The 6,598-nt window shown below is 41.8% G+C and overlaps 1 pseudogene across 1 annotated transcript; it reads left to right on the top strand.

Moving 5' to 3' along the window:
- Nucleotides 1–2,888: 2,888 nt before the first annotated feature.
- Nucleotides 2,889–4,636, top strand: LOC110522916 (general transcription factor 3C polypeptide 5-like; annotated as a pseudogene). The gene is made up of 4 exons (XR_016495993.1): nucleotides 2,889–3,213; nucleotides 3,485–3,691; nucleotides 3,834–4,032; nucleotides 4,358–4,636. The product of XR_016495993.1 is annotated as a general transcription factor 3C polypeptide 5-like (transcript).
- The last annotated feature ends 1,962 nt before the right edge of the window (nucleotides 4,637–6,598 follow it).

The raw sequence follows: 6,598 nt of genomic DNA, 5'->3' as shown, positions 1-6,598 counted from the left end.
ATTACAGCATTGAGTCTTCTTGGGTATAACGCTACAAGCTTGGCACACCTCTATTTGGAGTTTCTCCCATTCTTCTCTGCAGATCCTCTCAAGCTCTGTCAGGATGGATGGAGAGCTTTGCTGCACAGCTATTTTCAGGTCTCTCCAGAGATGTTAGATCGGGTACAAGTCCGAGCTCAGGCTGGGCCACTCAAGGACTTGTCCCAAAGCCACTCCTGTGTTGTCTTGGCTGTGTGCTTTAGGGTTGTTGTCCTGTTGGAAGGTGAACCTTCACCCCAGTCTGAAGTCCTGAGTACTCTGGAGCAGGTTTTCAGCAAGGATCTCTCTCTGTACTTTGCTCAGTTCATCTTTCCCTCGATCCCGACTAGTCTCCAAGTCCCTGCCACTGAAAAACATCCCCACAGCATGATGCAGCCACCACCATGATTTACAGTAGGGATGGTGCCAGGTTCTCCAGACATGACGCTTGGCATTCAGGCCAAAGAGTTCAATCTTGGTTTCATCATTTTGCCTTTTGGCAAACTCCAAGCGGGCTGTCATGTACCTTTTACTGAGGAGTGGCTTCCGTCTGGCCACTCTACCATAAAGGCCTGATTGGTGGAGTGCTGCAGAGATGTAAGAAACCTTCTAGAAGGACAACCATCTCCACAGAGGAACTCTGGAGCTCTGTCAGAGTGACCATTCGGTTCTTGGTCACCTCTCTGACCAAGGCCCTTCTCCCCCGATTGCTAAGTTTGGGCATGCAGCCAGCTCTAGGAAGAGTCTTGGTGGTGCCAAACTTCTTCCATTTAAGAATGGAGGCCACTGTGTTCTTGGGGACCTTCAATGCTGCAGAAATGTTTTGGTACCCTTCCCCAGATCTGTGCCTTGACACAATCCTGTGTCGGAGCTCTACGGACAATTCCTTCGACCTTATGGCTTAGTTTATGCTCTGACATGCACTGTCAACAGTGGGACCTTATATAGACAGGTGTGTGCCTTTCCAAATCATGTCCAATCAATTGAATTTACCACAGGTGGACTCCAATCAAGTTATAGAAACATCTCAAGGATGATCAATGGAAACAAGAGCTCAATTTCGAGTCTCATATCAAAGGGTCTGAATACTGATTTTAATAAAGGTATTTCTGTTTTTTATTTTTAGTAAATTTGGGAAAAATTCTAATACCTGTTTTCGCTTTGTCATTATGGGGTATTGTGTGTAGATTGATGAGGAAAAACATTACATTTAATCCATTTTAGATTAAGGCTGTAAAGTAACAACATTTTGAAACAGTCAAGGGGTCTGAATACTTACCGAAGGCACTGTATGCTGCTGTTACTGTTTATTATCTATCCTGTTGCCTAGTCACTTTATCCCGACTATATGTACATATCTACCTCAATTACCTCGTACCCCTGCACATCGACTCGGTACTGGTACCCTGTGTATACAGCGAAGTTATCGTTACTCATTGTGCATTTATTCCTTGGGTTATTATTTTCCTATTATACATTTTTTTCTCTCTCTGTATTTTTGGGAAGGGCCTGTAAGTAAGCATTTCACTGTTAGTCTACACATGTTGTTCACAAAGCATGCAACAAATACATTTTGATTTGAACTGCATTTAAAAATCTAAATTTCTTCGATTTTTCACAGAGCTCGTAATGCGTTTTAAGCATTGTTATGGACTTAGAACATCCAATTTGGTTGTTTTATATAAAAAAGTGTGACTTTGAGAGCAAAAACCTGAACATTTTGAAAAAATCTGAAACCTGTGATTTTCTGACTCTGTTGACAGCCTCATTCATCTGTTTCAATAGTAGGCCTGCTGTTAGCCTACTTGCACAGTACAGCTTGGATTGGCTTGACTGTGAAAGACCACTTATTGGATTTATAATTTTAGGTAATCCAGAGTGTATGTCAATGTTTCTCACAAAATCTTTCAAACAGGGCGCCTTTCCTTCACCGGGTAGGTTGATTGGGAAATTTTGGACAGAATTATAGTATACCCACTTCTCCAGGCACCACTACACCAATACTCCCCTAGTCTGTTTTTTAAAAACGAATAAATCAAAAGGGAAATCTGAGGACTATACCATTTTAGAACCTTGGATGTCACAGACAACGTGGTCTCAGAGCATTTCGTATTATTCTGTACGTAAATCCGAGACACTACATTTTGTATAGTATGTATTAATCCTTCATCCACTTTGTATGATATGTTACAAATTGTAATTCGTATGATAAATGATGTATTACAATTCATACACTATGTGCAATAATTTAATTTACCCTTGCACTCTTTCTAAACAATGCACACAAAAAAATTGAATGGCAAAGTGTAAAGTCTACCAAACGCAGTGCACTCTGTTTTTTAACTGATTCTAGTTTTGGTAACCAAAAAGTCTACGGAGATAAAATGTTTCACAGATTAGAGAATTAGCAGAATGTCGGCAAAAATCCATATGGTTCATCTATTCCCACTCCCGGCAACTGGACTTCCTCTCGTCACCATATTTGACAGTGAGTGGAAACGCCAACCGTATGCTTAACATTTATACATCCGGTTACATATCGGGCTCATTGTTCAATGTGGTTTATCCGTGAAGCTAGTCTGGCTCTTTACTGGCCCCTTTTGGCTTAAAATTGCTTTACACACTTTAGGTCTAGTCGAGGTTGAGTTGAGTTGTAGCACAAAATTTAACACAATTTTTCGATTACCCCTGGGGTTGTATTTTAACAAAATAAACTATGGTCTGACATCAAACATACTGATAGGCCTACAGCTCCAATTGTCTAACAATTCTCAATATTTGGTTGGAACTTTAAACACGTCCAATTGTTTCCACCCGTAGGAGTTAATTGGTAGAAATGTTTGAATTGTATACAAACCAGAAAGCCACAATTCTATCTGTGAATTGTGTTGCTAATTAGCCAGCATGAGGGCATTCAAATAACATACTCAGCTCAAAAGGTGAAACTTATTTCTCCAAAGGTGAGATGGCAGCATCGGGGCTGGACGATTTGAATTTTACAATGAAAGCGATAACCGGCACGCGCTCCGGCAGCGCAGGCGATGAAGTTTACCACTGTGGGTGGGAGTGCCTGGGAGCTCAGCGACTCTTTCCCTATCAGAGGACAATAGACTCGTTTGTGTGGAATATCCAGGGATTATCTCCAATGTGGACAATATGTTGGAAACTATTGGGGGTATACAAGGGGTGTCCAAGGTGAGCAACCTACACACGTCAATCAACGCATGCGCGACTAGTCAATCACTTGATAGCTGTTACTCAGCTTGCAATGTTTATGGCTGTATAGCTAGCTAGTCCTGATTGGCTATGTTATAATTCACACCGTATTCGTTTACTGTACTAACTGAGGTGCTAGTGCAGCTATGCAAACCTGCTCACATGATATGTTGTTATTCCCATTCTCACCACCACCATTTGTATTGTTCTGCTGACTATGATGAACTAAAAATGAAATGTTTCTCTACAGACCTATGCTGACCCCAGCAGGCGGTTGGAGCTGCGCTTTCGCTTTCGTTCCAAGGACCCGTTCTGCCACCCTGCCTTTGGAAATCGTTTCCCATCCACCAACCTGCTGCTGCACGTGAAAAGGATTTTGCACAAGGGCAAAAACCCAAGGAATCTCCAATCAACATGGACATCCTGGATGTCATTGGGACAACATACAAATTCCAAGGTTCAACTTCCTAAACACAAACACTTGACCCCATTATATCACTGTATGATTCCTTTCCATTGCCTCCCTACTTTGATCTGTGCTGTTATAACTCTTCATTGTGTATTTGTTGATGTATGTTGTACATTGTTTATTGTTGCAGGGATGGCTGACTTCCAGTATCTTGCGGTGCATTCAGCAAAGGACGGGTCGCATACATCCCTCTACAATAAGATACTCTTGCGTAAACCAGAGAATAATGAGTTCTTTGAGCAGCCTGTGCCCCTCTTCATTCCTCCACCCATCTTCTCTCGCCTGGACAGTGCTGTGGACTACAGTTACCAACCTGAAATCCAACACAAGTAAGCAGGGGCACTGGGGCAGGCGTGTGAGCAACACTACACACAGTTTCACCCTCATCACAGGTAGTGTGTTAAGATCAGAAATAAATATGCCAAATGACATCAACATGTTATGTAGTGTGTCAGCAGTAATGCATTAGAATTCCCCCCCAATAACGTTACACAACGACAACGTGTTCAACAACAGGAGCAAGACAGGAAGCCTGTTATAAAGATGCAGGTGCTCATAGATATGGCCATTGGTCAACCCATAGGGGTGCCATGCAAATATCTGTCTGTATTGATGAATTTTAGCTAAATCATTGTGAACTTGTCTCCCGTGCAGAGAAGGCTATTGTCCCCCGACAGTATCCAGGAATAATCTGATTGGTTTGAGTCGAGCCCGTCGGCCTCACAACGCTATCTTCCTCAACTTTGACGACAAGAATGTCCCACGGAGCCCCTGGAGGCTGCCAAGTTCAACTGGAAGAGGGTGTGTGTTCACCCCAGTAACATAAAGGCAAAGGAACAAATTAATAAGGTCAATATACTTTGCATTCGGCTTCTGAGGTTCTTACTCTGTTACTTTTTTTACAAGCCGATGTGAAGTCTGTATACATTCACCTCTGAAGGTAAATGATGTACTTACATTCAGTAATCTTGCTCTGAATTGTCATCCTGAGGGTCCCAGAGATAAATTCTAGTGTAGGTTTGTTTGATCAAGTAAATTTCTATGTTCAAATGTAGGAACTGGGCTCTACAGTTTGACTCCTCTGCTGTCTATGGCTCCATACCCACCCCTCCCGGCCATCTAGATGTATGACAGTTAGTGTATAAGCTAATGATGTGTGACATTCCTGGGAGTGTGTAAACCTACTTTTTTTTAAATTATCATAGCATTTATGTATGTTCTCTATAGTTATGTACTTCGAAATGTATCAATTGACCAATTCAGCACATTTGGGCAAACTCCTGGCAGACTTGATACAAAATATTGTGCGGTAATATAATTCTTCCCTGGATCAGTCTGAAACTTTTCACACACTCTGCTGCTATCTGGTGGCCAAAATCTAAATTACACATAGATTCCAATCTGAAAGTATGGCCTTTCTCTTGCATTTTAAAGATAATGGAACAAACCCAAAAAATAGAAAACACATGTTTTGTATTTTCTTTTACCAGATCTAATGTGTCATATTCTCCTACATTAAGTTCACATTTCCACAAACTTCAAAGTGTTTCCTTTCAAATTATATCAAGAATATGCATATCCTTGCTTCAGGTCCGGAGCTACAGGCAGTTAGATTTGTGTATGTCATTTTAGGGGAACATTTACCAAAAGGGTACAATCCTTAAAAGGTTTAACACTGATGCGTTAATCACAGATGCAAAGGAACATAACTTTGTTTTCAGTTTGAGCCTTTCTTTTTTCTCCTAATGCTATTTCAAGACCGAAGCCTTTACTTGAGCCCATAGGCTAGTTTGTATTTTATCTCTATGATTTAGCCTATACTCTTTACATCTCCATATACAGATGATGTTCCTACAGTATATGCCCATGGAAAATGTACACATATAAAGTGTTATTTAATAATGTTGCGTACATTGCTTTGATGTCCCCTCTGTGTTATCTTTTCCCAAACCACACTGTGTGTAGATGTTTGAGAGCCGGCCCATCTGGTCCCGGAACTCGGTCAAGGCCAACCTGGACATCCACCCTGATAAACTGAAGCTGCTGCTCCCTATCGTGGCCTACTACATGGTGAGGAGATGTAGACCGCCAGTGGTATTCAAAGTCGGGTTATTGGGAATTGCAATGGTGTCACCTTGTAAACAACAAGTTGGATAATAATTAAGAGTATGGGACTGAAAGAAATGACATTTGAATGAATTGAAGGTTATTTGTTGATGTTAAAATTTAAACATACTGATTTTGACTTAAGGTTGTGTCATGAGATTCGGGGCGGTGCCGGCATAAATTCTGGCCAAAACAAATTGGGTCCCCGACATCTCTCAATTTACATGCCATGTCCTGTTCAATTCCAGAATTCATTTAAATAATTGCATGCCCTCGCAAGACAACAGAGGCCAAGAAACACCAGGTGCTGGACTTCAGGATCCGCTGCAGTACCAAGCACGGTGAGGAGTGGGGGCAGGGTGAAGGTTTGGTTCAAACTAATCGTAAGGGACTCTATATAATTTATTCCCACAGTCTTTGTTAATATAGTTCTCATGCTTTGTTTTATGAGACCCTGTCTGTTTCCCCCCTGTGACTGTCTTTAGTATATACTATAAATGACATGCCAGTGAAGGCCAAGAGGAGCACGTTCAACTATACCCTGCCAATCACACTCAACAAAGCAAGTGTGTGTGTGTGTGTGTGTGTGAGACTGTGTGTGTCTTACTGATGATTGTCTCGCTAATGTCCCTCTTTGTTGTACAGTTCCCCAGGCTGCTAATGTTACAGATTTAGCCACCCGAGGGCCCTTCCGGGGGACATAACGCTAATATAACCAGGTACCAGCTCAAGGTATTGGACCAAAACCTTCCCCACAACTTACTCACACGCTCTACATGTTACACTGTA

The sequence above is a fragment of the Oncorhynchus mykiss genome, chromosome 5 (assembly GCF_057628025.1).
Source record: "Oncorhynchus mykiss isolate SJ-2025 chromosome 5, ASM5762802v1, whole genome shotgun sequence".
NCBI lineage: Eukaryota > Metazoa > Chordata > Actinopteri > Salmoniformes > Salmonidae > Oncorhynchus > Oncorhynchus mykiss.
This window is presented reverse-complemented; position numbering and strand designations above follow the sequence as displayed.